Source organism: Somniosus microcephalus, chromosome 3 (genome assembly GCF_052327205.1).
Source record: "Somniosus microcephalus isolate GS21.2 chromosome 3, FLI_Smic_1.0, whole genome shotgun sequence".
NCBI lineage: Eukaryota > Metazoa > Chordata > Chondrichthyes > Squaliformes > Somniosidae > Somniosus > Somniosus microcephalus.
The window spans coordinates 142,953,647-142,976,533 of record NC_140989.1 but is presented as its reverse complement, the minus strand read 5'-3'; the positions used below and the strand labels follow the sequence as shown (position 1 = coordinate 142,976,533).

Below are 22,887 nucleotides of genomic sequence, written 5' to 3'. Positions count from 1 at the left end.
AGTTTTGGATCAGCTGAAGTTTATGGTGGGTGGAGGGTGGTAGGCCGTCCGGGAGAGCATTGGAATAGTCGAGTTGGGAGGTGACAAAGGCAATAGATAGTATATACTAAGAGAAATTGCCCTCGATATTAACTGCTCCACATTGGGTGGGAGAGGGGCGGGGGGGGGTTACAACGTGATATTCGCGGAACTCGACCCCCAACCCACCACACACGCGCCGGCCGCTATTTTTATGCTGGTGGATATTGGGGCGTCTGAGTGTCCTGCTGTGGAGAGGCGGGGCACTTAATTAACATATTTAATTTCCCACAGTGCAATTGTGAACCAAATTTATAATTTACTGCTGCTGCGCGGGTTTCTAGCCGTCGGGAAACTCGGAAGTGACAGTGAGGCGGGAGCTGCCGGCTCCACAAAGTAAGTGGCTGTTTCAGCACTCCTTGTGGGCCAGGAGGAGCAGGAATACTCCCCTCTGGCACCTCATTGATACCTTCGGCTGCCACCGCCCCCCCCCCCCCCGCCCAATTTCCAGTAGAAAAACATCCCATGGCACTTCACAGAGGCATACGTTAAAAAATGGACGCCGAGCCAAAGAAGGAGAATTGTTTCTTGGTAATTTCTTAAATGATTCCAGTGTTTCTGCCACTACTGTATCTGGAAGTTATTCCACACATTGATCATTTTTTTGTGAAGAAGAATTTCCTAATATCAGTCCCAAAATTACCTTCTACTAGTTTGAACCTGCACCCCCAAGTTCTGCTCCCGCAGTTCAATTCAAAGTAATATTCTGGGTGGTTAACTTTTTCTATACAGGTAGACTATCCCTTATCCGAAAACCTTGAGACCAGCTGTGTTTCGGAATTCGGAATTTTTCGGATTTCAGAAGGTATATTTATTATGAGACTGGGAAACTCTGAACATTAAATTAATTTGGTAATTAGTATTTGTATTTAATATAAATTTTAAAAGTTCAGGCTACCTCTTGCGACTGTTCCGTATCTCATTCCCCTTCCTGCTTCTCTGTGCTGCCGCTCACAGTCTGTTTACAGCTCCCCCTGCTCCGTATCTGAATTCCTTGACTTAGCGGAGGCCTGGGGCTCAACTGCCACCGCCAGTTGTGGGAAAGCCGGATATCGGCTGACTCCTACGCTAAGCTGGCCCGCAAATCAGGTCAGAAAAGAGGCAGCGTGCAGGAATTCTTGTTCTGGGCCCCAGAGGACCACTCCTGCTACTCTAGGGCCCACAAAATAAAAATGTTAAATTTGCTGAGCCAGTTTTTGAACAGCCTCTAGCATGCTCTTTAATGACCGCTGGTTAGACTGCTTAATGTCTGACACCTCACATCTGCGTGGGTGAAGCATCGGCCGCGTCGGGTCATGTCGTGTGCACGACTTATGCTCCACGAAAAAACTTCATGTCGTGCGCACGACTTACGTTCCACAAAAAAACTTTCGGTTTTCAGAGGTTTTCGGTTTTCAGAAGTGCGGTTAAAGGATAGTCTACCTGTACCCTTAATAATCACCACCTCTGATAGTATTAATGTCACCTTGTTCAATTTACTGCGTTGCTATTGATGGAAGCCTCGAGATCAATGGCAAAGTAAACAAGGTATCAATGCTGATATTCCAGGAGAATTGATGTGACAAAAATGGAATATATTGTTTATGGTGTATTATTTTTCTTTTCTCTAGGATTCAGATAGATTCTCTTAAAATAACATGGCGTGGAGACTGCATGTCTCATTAAGCCAATGTATCTACCTCTAGAGTCAACAGGCTGCAATGAAACAGTTTACTTGAAAGGTTAATTACAACCTTGTTTATTTGCTTGTTTAGCTCTAAAGTCAGTCAATGAAGAAAAGGGGTTATAAGAAAAGGGAAATTGGGATCAGGTGGAATGGATTTATGTTTGATCTGTGAGAGGGGTTAACAAGACAGTCAGAGGGATTTATTTTGGCAACTTTCAATGTTTTTTTTTCAGATCTTTTGGGTTCATTGAGCTGGAGATGAATAACTACAGAGTCGTATGCATTTATAGAAACATTTGCATTTATATAGCGCCTTTCGCTACCTCAGGACGTCCCAAAGTGCTTTACAGTCAACGAAGTACTTTTGAAGAGTAGTCACTGTTGTAATGTAGGAAACGCGACAGCCAATTTGCACACAGCAAGTTCCCACGAACAGCATTGTGATAATGACCAGATAATTTGTTTTTAGTGGTTGATTGAGGGATAAGTATTGGCCAGGACACCAGGGAGAACTCCCCTGCTATTCTTCGAAATAGTGCACTGGGATCTTTTATATCCACCCGAGAGCAGATGGGGCCTTGGTTTAGTGTCTCATCCGAAAGACAGCACCTCCAACAGTGCAGCACTTCCTCAGTACTGCACTGAAGTGTCAGCCTAGTTTTTTGTGCTCAAGTCTCTGGAATGGGACTTGAGCCCACAAATTTCTGACTCAGAGGTGAGAGTGCTGCTCACTGAGCCACAGTTGCTGAAACCTCATACATATTAAGTTTGTATTAGAGACACTGGTCCAGGTTCAGTAGTACAGGAAACTCTCTTTTTACTGGCACCTAAATAACCGGAAATCTCTCTTAACCGGCAAAATTCAGGAGTAGGTTCAGGTAAGTTTTACTTCATATTAGTGGCCGTGTAACCGGGGTTCCTGGATCTGTGGCTGTGTAACCGGAGTTCCTGCACCTGTTGCCATGCAACAGGGACGCCTGGATCTGTGGCCGTGTACGGGGCTCTCGTACTTTAGTAAGTATACATCTCTGTAATCCGGACTTTTTGATCAACCGGCACCACGCCGGTCCCGTCGGTGCCGGATAAAAGAGTTTCCTGTATTAGGAAAGATAGTCAAGTGTCATTTATTAATTTTTGGAGGTATAAGTCAAAAGTGAATTGAGAACAGCTGCATTGATTCTCCACTCCTATCTATTTTTACTTTTAATGAACTTGATTTGTACACGTTCCGACAGCGCTTTAATTGTTCCACTGTCCAAAGACCAAGGGAACACAAAAGGTCTTGTGTAAATTCAGGAGCTAATTACTGTTGTAACTGTTCAACTCCAGGGCAATGCTACATCATCAGATATGGTGCATCTGAAGTTACACTCCAGTTTGTAGCAAGAGAAGACTCAGTTATGAGTGTGGTCATTGTCACTGAACACAAGAAAACATCTAAAAATGTAACCATGCTTTTACTGAATCACAAATCCAGACAATATCCTACTTAATTTTCCTAATTGGCTCGCGGCAATTTTACAATGTAACCAGCATTCAGATGGCATTCTGTTTGACCTGGTCAGAGAATGATTCAGAGCCGGGACATGAACTGGGCATAAAGCTGACCTGTTAAACCCTCTCACAAGATGCCTTGTGGATCATCCCTTGCTGTGAGGAACCCTGACTCTTCTTGTCAACAACAACAACTTGTATTTATATAGCGTCTTTAATGTAGTAAAACGTCTTAAGGCACTTCACAGGAGTGTTATAAAACAAAATTTGACAAAAGTTCTCATAGGCATCTGGACTGTCAATTGATATCCTGCAGAGGAAATGGTACATAGCCTAAGCCACACAATAGATGCTAAACACAAATCCATTCCATCTGATTCTCAGTTATTTTCTCTTGTGATCCTTTCTCTTGACTTAAGAACTAAAGCAGCAGATAAATGAGATTTGCAATTAACCTCTTAAGTAGACTGTTTCATTGCAGCCTGTTGCAGCCCATCAGTCCTTTAATCGCTCTCAACTGGTACCAGTCTGAAATTGGTACCAATAATACAACCATGCCCTTTGACCCCATTAATTATTTTAATCATTTTTATTTTGTTTATTCTACTGTAAATTAGCTCGAACAAGTTTCCTCAACTCACTTACTGTTTTGAGGCAAAGGTATATTACATAGAACACAGAGAATCCACAGTACAGAAACAGGCCATTCGGCCTAACTGGTCTATGCTGGTGCATATTCTCCACACGAGACTCCTCTCACTCCTCATCATCTAACCCTATCAGCATATCCTTCTATTCCTTTCTTCCTCATGTGCTTATCTAGCTTCCCCTTAAATGCATCTATGCTATTCGCCTCAACTACTCCTTGTGGTAGCGAGTTCCACATTCTCGCCACTCTCTGGGAAAATAAATTTCTCCAGAATTCCCTATTGGATTTATTAGTGGCTCTCTTATATTTATGGCCCCTAGTTTTTGTCTCGTCCGCAAGTGGAAACATCTTCTCTACGTTTACTCTATCAAACCCTTTCATAATCTTATAGACCTCTATCAGGTATAGTTCTCACTCTGTATATAAGACCTACATAGGATGAAGAAATACAATTAAAATAATGAAGCTGGGAATCTGGTCTGTCAAAGTACCATCTGGTCCATTTTGTGATGAATTTACTTATTCACTTTAAGTTACTAAAGGAGCACTAGCAACTGTTGGCAGATAGATTACGATGGGGAGGGGGGAAACTTCTTTATCCCCATGCCTCTGACAGGACCACCTTGCAAAGTGAGGCTATAAATCCTATTATCCTGGTGTCTTGCTGAAGTTTAATCAGCAATATTGAGGTTATTGAGCACTTTAGTAAACTATGTTGTAATACTGTACTTCAGAAAACAGCTTGAAAGAAAAAAAACCTGTGGCTTAACCTCCAAAATATCACCGGAGAATCTGGAGATATAAATTATTTAACCTATTATAGTACAACACACCCACCGCAGCTCTCTGTGAATGATTGCAAGCTGTATTATTGATAAATGTATAAAATGTCTCATCAAATAAGTTGGGCTGTTCTCATGACTTGACCATATTAATCAAAATTCAAAATAAATGAATATATTCACACTTTCGTTTCCAGCTGCATCCCTCTTGGCTACAAATCCATGGATTTGCTGTAAGTGTACCACACAATCAAGAAATAGTGACCTGTCAGCATATCCAGGAGAGATTTCATTGAATTTGAACAGACAAGCTATGTTTTTTCATAGTGATATTAATTTGTTTAGACAGTGCGAACAGCAGCATCTAACTCCTGGCAGTTCTAATATTCCCTGGAGCACGATTTGGTTAAATGTGGATTGGGAAATGTTGCTGTAACTGTTTAAGAGATTAAATGAAACATTGGCTACCTGTGAAGAAGTTGAGGCAGATCAGCCATGATCTCATTGAATGGTGGAGCAGGCTCGAAGGGCTGAATGGCCTACTCCTGCTCCTATTTCTTATGTTCTTATGATTTTACTAAAGAAATCCCCAGCAATCTGAGGCCTGGGCTCTTTGGATAGACAAATTGCAGCCGACAGTGCAGATTTGAAAAATGTCATACTGGCAGTTCACCAGTTTTTTTCATTGCCACTTCGGTCGCGGATACAAGAGGGTCAGTTATAACTATAACCCCAGGAAGGGAACGGCGCGAAGTCACAGACCCACTCCGATGCCACTTCGCCGGCATTTTGCCCAGGGCCTTTACAATGGCGAGACAGGAGCCCACTGAAGTCAAGCGGGAGCCTTATCAAATTATGCAAATAAAAATGTATCAGACATGTGTCAGACAAAGGACCCCAATCACAATTTTGAGGTACAACACTCCGCCCATTTGTACCGGGCAGTTAGTGGCCTAAACAATGGTCCTTAAAGTGACCATTGGAGGCCTTTTACAAAACGGGCCCAGGAAATATCTAATTTTTTTTGTGCATCTGGCGAAGCATCCCTCCTGGGCCCACAGTAAAAAAAAATACAGGTCCTGCCAACCCGTTGAAGGGCCACCAAAGGTCCTGACTGTCGGCCGGAACAGTGTGGGAGCTGTGATTGGGAGGGCTGGGAGGAGGCTGGAGATCGGGGCTAGGGTGGGGTGGGGGTAGGCTGGAGATCGGGGTTGGGTGGGGTGGGGGTAGGCTGGAGATCGGGGTTGAGTGCGGGAGGTAGCGGGTGAGGGGACCCCACCCTCCCAGAACCAGTGAGCTGGAGTAGGTGCCTGTTTGACACCTGCAACACACCGGCAGAGTGGAAGTGAAGTCCGGGCATCTAAATGGCACAGGCCTCCCAGCAGCAAGAACGGGTTGGCGGCGAGACCTCCCACTCTCTACCAGCAGCCCAAATGTGTGGCAAGTAAAAATGACTCTGCTACTAGTAAACTTCCCGGGGCGTTGCCCAAAAACAGTTGATATGCAAGATGCCGATGAATTTGGGATGGAGATTTCAAAGAACTTAACTATCTGTTCCACCTGCAGGCCAGAACCTGTAACTACATCTTGAAAGGCAAATTGTTTACAAGCAGGGTTTCTGTTCTAAATAAAAACATGAGCAGGAGTAGGCCATATGGCCCTTGAGCCTGCTTTGCCATTCAATGAGGTCATGGCTGATCTTCTACCTCAACTCAACTTTCCTGCCCTACCCCCAAATGTTTACATAGACAGTCTCAGTGTTAAATGTTGACATAAAAGTGTGTCCATAATTGTGACATCAGGAAGTTCATGCATACACAACATTTTTAATCATATATTAATAGATATCCAGCTTCAGCACTTCTTAAAAAAAGCCTTGCATTGATGTAGCAGCTTTTTATGTCTCTCAGAAACACATCAAAGTGCTCCCACTTACCTTAGAAATGCAGTGACTCTAGTTATAGAAGCCAATCTTTTCAAAAGAAAAATAACATTTTGAAAATTAATTTCCTTACGGACGTTAAAATAAAATGCATGAGTACAGCTCTACAGAGAGCTTGCAATGTCCCGTTCGATAACTGCTCAGTAACACCATGATGATGGGCGCCACTAACGCAATCTGAAGTAAATAAATCATTTCAGAAACAATACTTCAAGGCCAGCTGTTCATAGGTTGCGATTGTGACTTTCTTTCATGGCCCCAAACATTCCCCATTGACTGAGGAGAGTCCCTACAGGGCAGCAATTGGCTGGCATACATGTTTATTTACTTCCCATAAAAAGGGTGGAGGGTCATAAAATTAATTCTCAAGATATGGGAGCAAAGCGGCATTTATGGCCCATCCCTAATTGCCCTTGAGGAGGTGGTGGTGGGCCGCCAATTTTTGCAGTCTATGTGGCGAAGGTGCTCCCACATAGGGCCCTAGTTGCCTCTTCCCTTTTGTGGCTAGAGGTGCAGCTCAATAATGAATATTGCTGAGATTAGCTAACTGAGCGTAGATTGAGGATTAAACCACAAATGTTCAGGTCTGCATGGCTCAGTGCATCAAATGGTACATTTACCCAGGGGTGTGAGGGGGAAGGTCATCTTATATCAAAGTTATTGCATATTTTTCCCTCCTCCTTCCTGCTACTTAGTTTCTACTCTCTTAAGTATTGTCGGTTTTAACTGATTTTCATTTGTGACCACTCTTCATAATCAATAACTAGCTGATTAATGAATAGCAACATTTTGCAGCTGTCAAAGGTTCTTCTGCAGTGAGGGATGGATGTAAATTTGATCATGTGGAGTGCTAGAGATGTCTTAAATATTGATTCTCTGCCTTTCAACAGGGGTCAGCGGCGATGCAGCAGTGACCGCAGGCTCCAAAAATGAACAGTTAAGATTTGGCACAGTTGGTCACATTTAAGTGTAGAATTTCCCAAATCTGATCAATAAGCTGGCAAATGAACGGGAAGGAGAATTGTTCAGTTTACTAACACATTTTAAAGGGGTACTGTCTTTATGCCAGCGAGAGTGAGTGAGATACCTATTCATGCCCTTTGTCACAAGAGGTGATGTCATGTCATGTCATGACAAAATGTTCATGAGGACGGTTTACAAATAGAGTTTCGATCCCTGCTGGGAGTGCAGGGTAAGTGAATTTACCCTTATATCCACTGCTGTGTGTATTTCTTTTTTTTGTTTTGGGTGAGTTTTGTGCTCATCAATGGGAGTGTTGGGAATGGAATACTTTTCCACTTCATTCACCCAGGGATTATGCTGCTGACAGGGGACCTTACCCACCAGCCCAGATGTTGGGCAGTGCGTCTGCGATGTCCCAGTATGTGCTTCTAGCAGGCGAGGCACCCCACCGATTCACACAAATTCACACAATCATTCCTCTCCTGTCAACATCAAGACCTGGCATATCATAAATTGGACATCATGGCCCGTAATTTGCGGTCAGTGGCGATGCGACAGTGATCGCCGCTGACCTCGAAGAAAGATCTTGCGATCTCTGTGGCGAAAACTTTAGGTTTCTCGACATGTAATTGATTGTAGCGCTGTGAATAGGGGATTCCTAGCGAGGTGCAGCAGTGACGCCATCAAGCTGTTTAAGCAGCCAATCACATTGAAGAATTCTCACAGCGACCAAACCAGGAGATTTTATCCTCACTTTTTACAAATGCTACAGAGAGCGAAATAAAGACTGGGACATACACATGGGGTTAAAGTAGAAGTTGAAATATCAAGAACAAACTTTAAATATATATATTTTTTTGATAGAATTTTTTTTTTAATTGTAATTTTTTATCATAATGGAGAATTTGACATTCCAGAAATATAAAAACTGGGTTTTCAGGGCCAAACAGTTCCTTAGCAGTCATTACGCTGTTAAAACCCCAGGTACACCTATTCCAACAAGGCTTAACATTTAATGGGGTATTTAACAGTGATATTAGCGCGGAAAAGCTCAAGTTTTTGTCAGTTCCACTGATTTCACTGATTGCCGGCTATGGGGTTGGGGGGGAGGAATCCACAGCGCAGCCTGTGTCGGAGCAGTGAATTTCCTGAATCCTGAAGTTGCAGTCAGTTTCAGAGGGGGACTGACAGCAAACGCTGACTGTTCGCCATCATTACCCACTGCAAAATCTGGGCCAAGGTTTCTTCTTTTATCTGACATATTCAAAAGCCCGTCACCTTGCTTTGAGCGTCTGCAAACCAAGTGTCAGCCTTGGTTCAGTGGTAGCACTCTCGTCTCTGAGTCAGAAGGTTTTAGTTTTCCAGAGCAGTAATGGAAATATTTAACTGTGACGCTGGAATAGTTCCTGTGGCATTGATGAAAGGATTGGTGTTGCGTTTGCAAAGATAATCCAGAGGCCGTATGCAGAGCTCAGTTCATGTTGCTTTTCATGGCTGATCCAAACACACTCTCATCGGCAAAAGTAATCGAATACCTATATCCAATGTCAGACACAATACAACGATAACAGCACTATCAAACTCCATGTGCTCAGGCCAAGGCAATCGAGTACCTATCACCAATGTCAGACATAACATTTCCTCCCCCCTCACAGAATTTCAAACATGAAATGTAGTGACAAAGTCCTGTAGGTGGCCAGGGCGAGAACGTGTACGAACAGGCCGAGGTGCGGACTGGTGAAGAGCAGGCCGTGGCACAATATCTGCTTGAGGGTTGGCTGGCTGAGCCACATGTGCATCCCGCCACTCTGGGGTTAAGGCTTGGGGATTTGGTCCATATAATCCCGCATCAGGGGGTGCTGGCACCTTCCAGAGGCGGCTGGCATGCCACCGAGAGCCGTCAGTGAGGCAGAAAGTGGCTGGTCCAAGTTGGCGGCTGATTTGGAGAGGGGAGGACCAGAATGAGGCCATCTTATTGTTGCGGTGAGGCCTTCCTCCCCTCCTAAACCCCCCCCCCCCGCTGTCTCTGCACCTGCTTAATATCTGTTACATCTCCAGCTTTTTCCAGTTCTGATGAAGGGTCCCAGACCTGAAACGTTAACTCTGTTTCTCTCTCCACGGATGCTGCCTGGCCTGCTGAGTATTTCCAGCATTTTCTGTTGTTATTTCAGATTTCCAGCATCCGCAGTATTTTGCAATTATATTAGTGTTTGGTTCACTGCCACCTCTCTTCTAGGAATGCCTACCTTGAAGAAGTTCTGCTCTTCTCTCCGACGGGAGTTCCATTTATCTATTCAACCTTGTTCATCTTCATTGCTTTCAGTTTCCCTTCTCGTTTTTGACCAGGTATCTGCCAAGACTCGGTTTCACAGCCACATCTCTTTCCTCAGTAACTGTCTCCGGTTCAGAGTTATTCCACGTGGATTCCAACTAAACTTCCACCCTTCATGTTTTGGATCCACCCAGGATTACAAATATCTCCTCGATATTCATCGTTCTTCAAGCTACTGCTCTCGCCGCATCTTGAGATCCACGCTCAACGCCATGCGCAGCCACATGAACAACCTCGACCTCTCTCTTCAGCAGCACCGACGCACTCTATTTCAATGCTGTCCGGGTCCACAGTTCCATTTCATCCTTCGACTCATCCAACGCTTCAACAAAAAACTTTTTTTCTTCCTTTCTGATGTCAAGGATCGCAAGCTTCGTCAACTCGTGGACACCAACGCCCCCCTGGAACCTTCTTCCCCGTTACTTTCCTCCGATCCGATCCCTTCTTCCAGTCTCACCCCCTGCCGTGTTTTCACTATCCCCTCTGACCTTCCCCTCTCTGACCCCGAACGTTCAGTCCTCAACAAAGGCCTGAGCTTCATCCCCTTACGCCCCCACCTGAATGAATTTCGAGCTCGGCACGATGCTGAGCTCTTCTTCCGTCGCCTTCGTCTCCGTGCCCACTTCTTTGGCCAGGAGTCTTCCCCCCGCACGGCTGATCCTTTCTCCCGCTTTGTAAATTCTCGTTCTACTTGGATCCCTCCCTCTGGCCTTCTACCCTCTCTAGATCTTTTCATTGCTAACTGCCGACGTGACATTGGCCGTCTCCATTTCTCTGCTCCCCTCACTCACTCCAACCTAACTCCCTCTGAACTTGCAGCACTCCATTCTCTCCGATCCAACCCTAACATTATCATTAAACCTGCTGATAAGGGTGGTGCTGTTGTTGTTTGGCGAACCGACCTCTACCATGTGGAAGCTGAACGCCAACTCTCCAACACCTCCTCCTACCTCCGCCTGGACCATGACCCCACTAGCAAACATCAAGCCATTGTTTCCAAGTGTGTCACTGACCTCATCTCCTCTGGAGATCTTCCCTCCATGGCCGCCAACCTCATAGTCCCCCTACCCCGCACAGCCCGCTTCTACCTCCTTCCCAAGATCCACAAACAGGACTGCCCTGGTAGACCCATCGTTTCAGCCTGTTCTTGCCCCACGGAACTTATCTCGACTCAATTTTTTCTCCCCTTGTCCAGTCTCTTCCCACCTACATTCGCGACTCTTCCGACGCCCTCCGTCACTTTAACAGTTTCCAGTTTCCTGGCCCCAACCGTCTCCTTTTCACCATGGACGTCCAATCCCTCTACACCTCCATCCCCCACCAGGACGGCCTTCGGGCCCTCTGTTTCTTCCTTGAACAGAGGCCCAACCAGTCCCCATCCACCACCACCCTCCTCCGCCTGGCTGAACTTGTTCTCACATTGAACAACTTCTCCTTTGACTCCACTCACTTCCTCCAAATTAAAGGTGTTGCTATGGGAACCCGCATGGGCCCTAGCTATGCCTGCCTGTTCATGGGACATCTGGAACATTCTTTGTTCCAGTCCTACTCAGGTCCCCTCCCTCACCTCTTTTTCCAGTACATCGATGACTGTATTGGTGCCGTTTCCTGCTCTCGCCCTAAACTGGATAGGTTCATTCACTTTACTTCCACTTTCCACCCTGCCCTCACCTTCACATGGTCCATCTCCGACTCTTCCCTTCCCTTCCTTGACTTCTCCGTCTCCATTTCTGGCAATCGGCTTTCAACAAACATCCACTACAAGCCCACCGACTCCCACAGCTACCTGGACTACACTTCCTCCCACCCCGCTTCCTGTAAGGACTCTATTCCATTCTCCCAGTTTCTCCGTCTCCGCCGCGTCTGTTCTGACGATGCCACCTTCCATACCAGTGCTTCTGACATGTCTTCCTTTTTCCTCAACCGAGGATTCCCCTCGACTGTGGTTGACACGGCCCTCGACCGTGTCCGTTCTATTTCCCGCACTTCTGCTCTCACCCCTGCCCCTCCCTCCCAGAACCACGATAGGGTTCCCCTTGTCCTCACCTTTCACCCCACCAGCCTCCACATTCAACGGATCATCCTCCGCCATTTCCGCCACCTCCAACGTGATCCCACCACCAAACACATCTTCCCCTCACCTCCCCTTTCAGCATTCCGAAGGGACCGCTCCCTCCGCGACAGCCTGGTCCACTCCTCAATCACCCCCAACAGCCATGCTCCTTCACCTGGCACCTTCCCGTGCAAGCGCAGGAGATGCAACACATGCCCTTTTACCTCCTCCCTTCCCACTGTCCAGGGCCCCAAACACCCCTTCCAGGTGAAACAGCGATTTACTTGTACTTCTTGCAATTTAATATACTGTATTCACTGCTCACGATGCGGTCTCCTCTACATTGGGGAGACCAAACGCAGATTGGGCGACCGTTTTGCAGAACACCTCCGTTCAGTCCGTACGGGTGACCCTGAGCTTCCGGTCGCCTGTCACTTTAATTCACCGCTTCACTCCCACTCTGATCTCTCTGTCCTCGGGCTATTGCATTGTTCCAATGAAGCTCAACGTAAGCTCGAGGAACAGCACCTCATCTTTCAATTGGGCACTTTGCAGCCTGCCGGACTCAACATTGAGTTCAACAATTTCAGATAATAATCCCTGCCCCCATTTTTCATGCAGTATGATTTTTGCCATTCCCATTTGCAACATTTTATCTTTCCTGCCTCTTACAAAAGTACAGGATGTTCTTTCTATTTCTTCCTCCCCTCCTAACACCACCCCCGCCCCCTGTCTCTGCACCTGCTTAATATCTGTTACATCTCCAGCTTTTTCCAGTTCTGATGACGGGTCCCAGACCTGAAACGTTAACTCTGTTTCTCTCTCTACGGATGCTGCCTGGCCTGCTGAGTATTTCCAGCATTTTCTGTTGTTATTTGAGATGTTGGGCGCCTTGGCTCTCTTCGACTGGTCGAAGCGGAGTTTCATCTTCTCCTGCTGTCTAGCGACTGTGGCTTGAGCCCGTGGAGCAGGGCTCTGAGCTAGCGAGGGACGGAGCCTGCCAAGGGGCAGCATGAGCTCACGACCTAGCATGAGGGATGCGGGTGAGACCCCTATAGTGGACTGCCGGGAGGCTCTGTAGTGCAGCAGTGTGTGGAGGAGGGCCTTGTCAAACGCACACCCCTGGGATAGGTGTGCTCTGAGGCCATTTTTCAGTGTCTGGGTAAAATGCTCCACCCCCCCATTTGACTCGGGGTGGTATGTGACGGATGCCCTTGCTCTCAAGGTAAGAGGAGAGTTCCGAAGAGACCATTTGGGGGCCATTGTCTGTGGTGATGGCCTTTGGATGCCCCCAGCGGGAGAAGAGGGACTCAAGGATATCGATGATGACCCGAGAGGTGACGGAGCCCACGGCAATGACCTCTGGTCATTTTGAGTGCAGGTCATAGGTCACCACTAGGAACCATTGATGGTGGGGGACACCATGGATCTCCCCACAGACGTCCAGCTGCAGGTGCTCCCAGGGCTGAGAGGGCCAGGCAAGGGGTTGCAGAGGTGGAGGAGCTTGGTGGCCAGTCTTGCCACTTACAAGGCAGGCTGCACAGTCCTTGACCAGGGCCTCGATTTCCCTGTTGATACCCGGTCACCACACTAGGTCTCGGCATCGTTGTTTGAGCTTCACTATGCCCAAGTGGCCCTCCTGCGCCATGGATAAAACACGCGCACGAAGGGCACTTGGGACCACTGTGCAGAGCCCACGTGCAACACAGGAGTCATTCCAGCAGGAGGCACCTTGCGAGGCCAGCCATCTCTGATGAAGGTGCACAGCTGGGAGAGGGCCGGATCCTGTTCAGAGGCCTCTTTGAGCTCCTGGAGAGAGACTGTGGTTTGGAGAGGCGTGTGCAGCATCTGGACGATATCCTGTTCCACATGTTCAGCCCCGACGAGTGGGGCTGGGGCAGAGACAGTGCAGGAGAGCAGATCTGCAACAACATTGTCACGTCCTGGTGTGAACTGGAGACTGAAATTGTATTGGCGGAGGCAGTCAGACCAGCGGTGTAGACGCAGTGGTCTGTGGCCCGTGCCGGATGTCAACAGCAGGGCAGTGAGAGCCTGGTGATCGGTTCGCAGGCTGAAGGCACGGCCATACGTGTACAGGTGCCACCGCTCACATGCCCAGACGCACGCCAGCGCCTCACGCTCGCCTACTGAGTACTTCTGTTCAGTGGGTATAAGGGCTCGGGAGGCAAAAGCGATTGGTTTCTCCACTCCATTCTGTATCTGCGATAACACTGCCTCCACAGCTGCAGCGGACGCGTCGCAGGTGAGGAGGGTGGGGCTGGCGACGTCAAAGTGAGCCAACACTGGAGGCGACGTGAGCTGCGATTTGAGGAGGCGAACAGCTTCCGTACAGGCTTGTGACCACACCCAGGGCTCATCCTTTCGCAGGAGCTGGCGCAGTGGGGCTGTGATGGCTGAGTACTGGGGCAAAAACTTCAGGTAGTACCCAGTCATGCCAAGGAAGGAGGCAACCTGTGCTGCAGAGCTGGGTTCTGGGATGCTGTGAATGGCATCCACGTTTGACTGGAGTGGGGATATACCGTCAGCCGACAACCGAAACCCCACAAATTCGATCTCTGAAACAGCAAAGACACACTTTTCGGCATTCAGCGTGAGCTTGTGTTTTGCTAGAACCGTGAAAACTCTGTGAAGGCGTTCGTCGTGAGTGGAGGTCGAGGGCCCATGCACGACGATGTCATCCGGGTAGATGGCCACCCCAGGAATGCCCGCGAGCACAGAGGACATCACCTTTTGGAAGCAGCTGGGTGCAGAGCTAAGTCCAAATGGCATCCTGGTGTACCGAAAGACGCCAGCATGTGTCACTAAAGCCGTGAGGTCCATGCTGCTGGGGTGGAGGGGAACCTGTAGATAGCCCTGTCGAAGGTCCAGTTTCGAGAAGAAGATGGAACCATAGAACTGCGCTGTGAGTTCCTCTGACGTGCGCAGTGGATATTTGTCAGGGATTACGGCCTTATTCACAGCTCGAAGATCGACACAGACGCGTAGACCACCTGATTTTTTCGTTGCAACCACCAGGTTGGAGACCCATGGGGAGGCATCAACTGGTTCGATGATGCCAGCTTCCAGTAGCTGCTTTAGTTCAGCTGTGACCCCGTCACAGAGAGCAAGCAGGATGCAGCGCAGTGGCTGAATGACAGGGGTAACGGTGGAGTCAACCATGGGCTGGTGGGTGAAGGCAGTCAGGCAGCCCAGACCCTCGAAGAGTGCTGGCCATGTTGGGCGCCACAGTGAGGCGACGTGCAGAATCGCAGACCCGCCGGTGTCCAAGAAAGAAAAACCACTCTCACGTTGTTGGTGTGCTCTATTAGTTGATCACGCACCATCTCGTCTTGTAGTGCACCGAACTTGCACGAGCTAGCTAACCCCCTCAAATTCGCCACGTACTGATGCACAGACTCGCCGGGAAGTTGGTGACGCTGTCTAAAAATGACTCGCCGCAGGAGGGCACTTTGTGGGGCAGAGAAGTGTGTGCTTAACAGAGCCACAGCCACATCATATGTTTGAATTGAGTCTGCTGTGCCTAATGTCCCAAGAACACGCTGGCCCTCCGCTCCCAAGCAATGGGATAACAGTGCCTTTTTCCGTGCTGTACTCACATTTTCTAGTCCGAGAGCAGTGAGGTAGGTTTCAAAGGACTGTAACCAGCGAAACCATGGAATCGGGGGCTCACCGGGTAGTGCGAGGAAGGGAGGAGGTGGTGGAAGAGAGATTTCAGCCTTCCTCGTCGCCAAATGTTGCATTTGCAAAGATAATCCAGAGGCCGTATGCAGAGCTCAGTTCATGTTGCTTTTCATGGCTGATCCAAACACACTCTCCCAGGCAAAAGCAATCGAATACCTATATCCAATGTCAGACACAATACAACGATAACAGCACTATCAAACTCCATGTGCTCAGGCCAAGGCAATCGAGTACCTATCACCAATGTCAGACATAACAATTGGGTTCTGTTTAGCCTTATTCTTGCGGTGAATTTTTGTAGTCATCAATCAGAGGGATGTTTGTGCTGGAGGAATTAAAGGTTTATCACCCAGTACGGGCATGAAACACTACCAGGTGCTCTGCAGTAGAATAAAGCTCCCTCTACCTTGCTCTATATATACGCCATGAGCCTAACTAACCTCAGAAAGGTATTATCTACACCTCCGGAGGGAATTATTTTTCCATTTCCTTTTTTCCTTTATGGCATCTCCCAGCGAGATTACCAATTTAGTGCCACTTTGTGGCAAATTATGTGTTTGATGTTGTGGGCTTGCAATTACTAGGAGTGCTCAGGTTGATACTAATCAAACTAATTTCAAACATGACCCATTCAGCTGACAGAGCGAGAAAAGGGCTTTTCATCAGACTAGTCCAGGCTGTATTCCAAGCCAGGTTCCAGGGCGACAGATCAGTGTATTAGCTCACCCTACAGCCCAATTCCTTGATTTTTGGCTTTTCCATTCCTCTCTCTCCCAGTTTATTGCATTCCCTCAAATGCTGCTGTAGCTGGATTCAAGTTGCTCTGCGGTGATTCTCAAATATGCCTTTAGTTACTTTCCACCGTAGAAATTTCTGCTGCAAAGCGTCTGTTTATGTACATTGAACGAATAGAATGTCCCACAGATTTCTGAAGATGGTAGTGAAATCAAATCGAAATATAGAGTTTTTTTTTGTTGCTTGGAAGGCATCTTATTCAAACCTAAATATAGGCTTCAGTGGGGAAAAAGTTTAAGAAAGTAGCTGTAAATCTGCACACGGTAGGGCTTGGCTTATAAATGCTATTCATTCTTCAGGTATACTATTCAGTTCCCCCAATTTTGTTACTTGTGACTAATTGTCCCCATCTGTTGCTGTTGACAGCATAAATAGGGTGTAATGATTACGTGCATCCTTATTTAAATTGAAACACTCCACATTAATTAGCCCATTACCTCAACGACAGATTTATTTTTATTCCATGGAAGATGTCTATATGGCTTCATGTCTGGCACATTTTTTACCAGATGCTTTTTTGTATACACATTTTTGTGTTCTTTCCCACTAAGTTCCTCCCCAGCTCTATAAAAGGTGCTGATTCAGTGCCACAGGCACTGGTCACATTCTAGGACCTTGCTATTTTATCAGCGGGCAGTATCTTACTGGAACTTGACCCTGCCCTCACCCAATGCCTGACTGTGTACAGCAGGAGTTAGTCTAATAAAACAAACTAGCCGGGTACTACTGAATACTTAACCAGTTATAAAGCATTCCAGTCTTTGGCAGCTGTCGATTGCTGCCCCAAACAGCAGACACAGAAATGCTGGGCCAAGTAATCTATTTCTATCCTTTTGTTCTTCCCTCACCCCTTTCCCTGCCTCTGTGCTTGCTTAAAACCTGTTACACCTGTAACATTTTCCAGTTCTGACGAAAGGTTATCGACCTGAAACATTGGCTGTGATTTTGCCAACCTCGGTGGGTCCGTGGCGGGCGACGTCAGTGGCGGGTCCCGACCCCGCTGCTGGCTCCAGCCCGCTGTCTGAAATGAATTTCCTCTGATTGGGTTTGTTAAGCCCACCCAGCGAGTTTCCCGCCCAATTAGAGGAAGCGGGTCTGGTGACGTCATTTGATGACGCGTCATCAGCCTGTTTCCCTAAAGGGGCCATGGCCAAATTGATTTTGACAGTTGTTCTGTCAGTGTTCTACAGCATTGAGGTGCTGCAAACACTGACAGGCACTGCACAAAGGTGCACGGCTGCACCCAGGCTCTCCCATGACTCCCGCCATATGCTTATAGAGGGAGTCACAGCACGCAGGGTGGTCCTCTTCCCTTCCCATGGGCGGAAGAGACTTCCCCAGGAGTTCAGCACAGCCTGGTTGCACATTGCACAGGAGGGCACAAGCAGGGATGTGGTCAGGAGGACCAGGCTGCAGTGGCGCAAACCTTTCAATGATCTCAGTAGATCATGAAGTGTTAGTACAAAGCCACACTCAACCTCATCCTGCCTCTCATCACATCCCCATCACTCTGCCTTCCCTACCCTACTCCTGCACATCCTTACTCACACCAACTTACCTTGCACCTCCACCCAACCCTCTCTATCTATATTATCACATCCCCATCTCACTAGCCACCCCTCACACTCACCCTCATCCTAGTGCAATCATGCCAACTAACAGCACACAAGGGTAGGCACTTGGGTGTTTTATGCAATGTCCATGTAAATTTTCTGTTAATGTGATGTCAAACATTGAAACCTTTATTTTCAACACTTTGCGTTCTTGGACAGATTTATGTGCACCTTTGGAAGAAGCTTAGTGAGTTGCAGTGAATCGTGAGACATAACGGTACCCCCCACAATGGTGATGACTGTGAAAGGAATGGCTTGGGCATTGTAGGGATGTTTTATGGTGTTGGTGTGGGGAGGTGCCAACCTGGCGCATCATGTGGCAGCTAAATGGGTGTACAGCATCAAGTGAAGTAAATCTGGCCATGGTGAGGCCATCCCTGGCCTCCCGGGCAGCAATGTGGTCGGGTGCTGATGCCCTGCGTCTTGTGCAGCATCAGGTGATTGCAGAGAAGGTTGGTGCTGTTGTTTGTGCTGCTGATGTGCCTGGGGTCGCTGGTGTTGGGGCTGATCGTGGTGGGATTCTGAGGACCAAGGTGAGAGAATATAAAGGGCATCCATGCTGATGGAATAGATGGCAGGTGAAGTAGAGATGACAGAAGCGATCTGTCAAAGGTGAGAGAGGTAATGAGGTCAGACTGGATGGAGACTTGTGTAAAGACTTGCAGCATGGTGAATCTGTAGTGGAAATGCAGTGAGGAAGAGCTTGTGGCTGAGGGAAGATATCTCTATAAGGTCGGAGCTTTTACTTTACATTTGAAGCTGTCAACTCATCAGCTGACTCAATGGCCACTGACCTCCCGCCTCAACTTCAAATGCGATCTAGCAATAGCGTGAAACCTGTGGGTGAGCTGTCAAATTCAAAAGGTCAGTTTAAAACTATTGTTAAGTGGCTGTAAACAAGCCACTTATCATTTACATTGGCTCCCCCGCCGCTGCATGTCAGCTCTGCTCAGGGCTCACAGACCTGACATTTGGTAAAGACGCATGGCGGTGGGTACACAGCGGAGTCCCCACCCGCAGGGGAAAAAAAACACTTTCCCACCCGACCCGCCACCGATCACGCCCGCTGACCCCCCGGAAAATCTCGGCCGTTAACTCTGTTTCTCTCTCCACAGACGCTGCCTGACCTGCTGAGTATTTCCAGTATTTTTCTGTTTATATTTCAGATTTCCAGCATCCGCAGTATTTTGCCTTTTGTAATCTATTTCTGTGCTGTGAACTTGTATGGTTCTGAAACATCTGTAATTACTGTAATTTTCTGTTTGTCTTTACGACTGTTAAATTACCTCTTCAGTGTTAATAGATCTGTTTGGTAGTTTATTGTCTGATAGAGTGTTTATTCTACAGCTTTCTGACGTAAAGTAGAGTATCTAGTAAGCTGAAATACAGTGACAGGGGTTTCTGTTCAACCACCCGTTTATTCTGTTTAGCTATCTTGGATTTGTCCTGTAGTGTCTTATCCGTCTTTCGGATGAGACATTAAACCAAGGCCCTGTCTGCTCTCTCAGGTGGATGTAAAAGAATCCATGGCACTATTTTGAAGAAGAGCAGGGGAGTTCTTCCTAGTGTCGTGGCCAATATTTATCCCTCATCCAACACTTAAAAACAGATTATTTGGTCATTATCACATTGCTGTGCACAAATTAGCGTGGGTTTCCTCCGGGTGCTCCGGTTTCCTCCCACAGTCCAAAGATGTGCGGGTTAGGTTGATTGGCTGTGATAAATTGACCCTTAGTGTTAGGGGGATTAAATACGTGGGTTTACGGGGATAGGGTGGGATATGTGTTGGTGTAGGGGTTATGGGGATCGGGTGGGATATGTGTCGGTGCAGGCTCGATGGGCCGAAATGGCCTCTATCTGCACTGTGAGGTTTCTGTGATTTCTGTGATCTGTGAAATTAGCTGCCACATCTCCTACATTACAACAGTTACTACACTTCAGAAGTACTTCATTGGCTGTAAAGCGCTTTGGGATGACCTGAGGTTGCTCATCTCATCCCTGAGAAATAAATGTAAGACTTTTTCCTTGTATCGGGGTAATAGTGTCTCTCACTTTGTGAGCCATTTGTAAGATGGCATTCTGTAGCAGTAATATTCATAATGTGGCTAATCTCTTCCTAACCTGGAAGCACGTGTATGTTTCCGGCTGGAAGTGCACCTCCTGCCATATTGGGAAAGGAAATAAAAAGATGTCCAGGGCCCACGCCCAAAACAGGTGTTAGGTCCCTTGTATATGCAAATAAAGGGCTTAAGGCCTGTTTGAGGCCCCCACTGCAAGATTGGCTTGCCCCAAGGCAGTCTGTGCCAGCACCGACTGCACTAAATAAAAGCAGACCATGGGACTGCCTGCTACCAAAAAGCTAAGTTTGAAATTTACTTACCTGAATGTGGAGCCGCTGCTATCCCACCCCCTGATCGCTGCCACTCCCCCCCAACCCGATCTCTGATTACCCCTCCGCCAGCCTCCTGCCTGAAAGGGTCGTGAAAGCAGATTGAATAGTAACATTCAAGAGAGAATTGGATAAATACTTGAAGGGAAGAAACATTACAGGGCTATGGGGAAAGAGCAGGGGAGTGGGACTAATTGGATAGCTCTACCAAAGAGCCAGCACAGGCACGACGGGCCAAATGGCCTCCTGTACTGTATCATTCTATGATTCTATCTCCTGACTCCTGGCCTCCGTCCTCCCGACCCCTACTTCACTTACCTGAGGGTCGCTGTGATGGTAACAGTGGCCTGATCTTGGTTTCCTCTTTGCTGACTAGTTTTTTGCACCACAATGGCACCATTGTAAAGATATTGGATGGATCTAGTCATCCAGGCACAGGGAATGTATCCCATTCCACTCCTTAGCTTAGATTAGCTGGCACTGGTATAACTGAACTATTAGCTGCTCGAAGCTCCTCCTCGCAAGCATCTGATGCAGCACCACCTGACCTTCAGCAGCCATTAATGGGAAGGACAAGTGCTGGGTTGTACCATCAGTTGTCTGTGGATTCTCGTTTCCTTCACCCTGACCCACCACTTCTTAAACCCATACCCTTTCAGCCTTGGCAAAGGTTGCTAATGGGTTGAGATGCCTTTTAGTGCTCTGCAGCCGATCCGCTTCCAGCCTGGAACTGTACGTGACCTCCTCTTGCAAGAAAGAAGGGAGTGTGTTAGTGACAGTCTTATGGGCTGTTCCAAGAATGTGCCTGTCATGGTGGAATGGCTAGCATGCAGTGTGTGAGATGTGAGTTGTGGGGAAGTGAGGGTTGGAATAGTGGTAAGTGTGAGGAGAAGGAGGGGTAGTGACATGTGATGCAGTGATTGTAGGGAAGTGGGGAAGGGGAGTATTGTGAGTAGTGAGGCTGGAGGTGGCGAAGGTGTGAGCAGAGAGTAAGAGAGCAGTATTGTTATCTTGACAACTCCAGTGAGATCATTGAACTTTTTCTGTCATTGCAGCCATGTCCTGGGAGCTAAGCTCCTGGCATTCATTTGCTCTGCCACCTCTCCCCATTGGCGACGGAGTTGATGCCTGGAGGGCTTCCTGCCCCCTGGGTGGAAAGAGGATGTTCCTTCCTCCTGTCCCGTGCCTGTACCAGGGCCTCCAAGGCAACATTGGAAAACCTGGGGCACAATCTGTTCAGAACTATTTACTTCCTTCTGCAGCCAGAGTGCCCCTCCCCTTTAAGAGGTGCCGGCTGCCTTTAGATGGCAAAAGAGATGCCCGATATCCAGCCCTCCCCAAACAGGTGTGCACTGAATGATTAGCGTGGACAGTGCTGGCTGCATGCTGGCTGCATGCCTGAGTGATGATAATCAGCAGGCAGTACGAATATTACATCCTGCTCGAGACCGCGCTAACGGACCCATTTCCGGACGCGATTGAATTTCTAGGCCATAGTGCTACAGGGTGGTGTTCAGCATACAAGAGATATGTAGAGTGCTGATAAAGTCATTAAATATTGTCTAGCACTGCAGCCAGCTCCTGGGAATGATGCTGCTGGCACTGACCTACTCAGCCACCTCTCTCCATGCCTGCTGATTTATTTGGCGTGGCCATCTGAGGGAATCAGAACCTCCTTACAGGCCTGACTTGTTCGATAAGCACCTCCACAGCAGTGTCCAAAAATAACGTGTTTCCTGGCCGTTGACATTGTACCTGCTTCTCCACAAATGCAGATTATGCACGGCACCAATGAAAATTCCACCTCCCCTTTAAGAAGTGAGAAGCTCCCAAACAGTGAGCTGCCTATGAGCATCGCCATTAGCACTGGCAGCTCGCCACTCAAATTTAAATGAGGTACCATCATGGGAATTGATTGGGGCACCCTCCAATGACATCGGACGTGCAGAGCAATCGTCTTGCCCACCGCCTGCCCGGTGTAGGCTACACGTGAAAATTGACCCGATGGCATTCACAGCTCAAGACTGTTTTTGGCCTCTTTCAACCTTGCTGGCAGCTTCCTGCACAACAACAACTTGCATTTATATAGCACCCTTAACATAGTAAAACATCCCAGGGCGCTCCACAGGGGCGATTATCAAACAAAATTTGAGACCGAGCCACATGAGGGGACATTAGGACAGGTGACCAAAAACTTGATCAAAGAGGTAGGTTTTAAGGAGTGTCTTAAAGGAGGAGAGATAGAGAGGCAGAGAGGTTTAGGGAGGGAATTCCAGAGCTTAGAGCCTAGACAGCTGAAGACAAGGTCGCCAGTGGTGGAGTGATTAAAATCGGGGATGCACAAGAGGCCAGAATTGGGAGACTAAATGTGGGTTGTCATAGTTAACGCCAAAACTATTTTGTAATACAGGTTAATTTTATGAATTCAC

At 47.6% G+C, this 22,887-nt stretch overlaps 1 protein-coding gene across 11 annotated transcripts in view; it reads left to right on the top strand.

The window, feature by feature from the left end:
- plcb1 (phospholipase C beta 1) overlaps positions 1–22,887 on the top strand; it is a 1,372,871-nt gene that overhangs the window by 1,045,450 nt on the left and 304,534 nt on the right. The gene's annotated exons all lie outside the window — the stretch shown is intronic.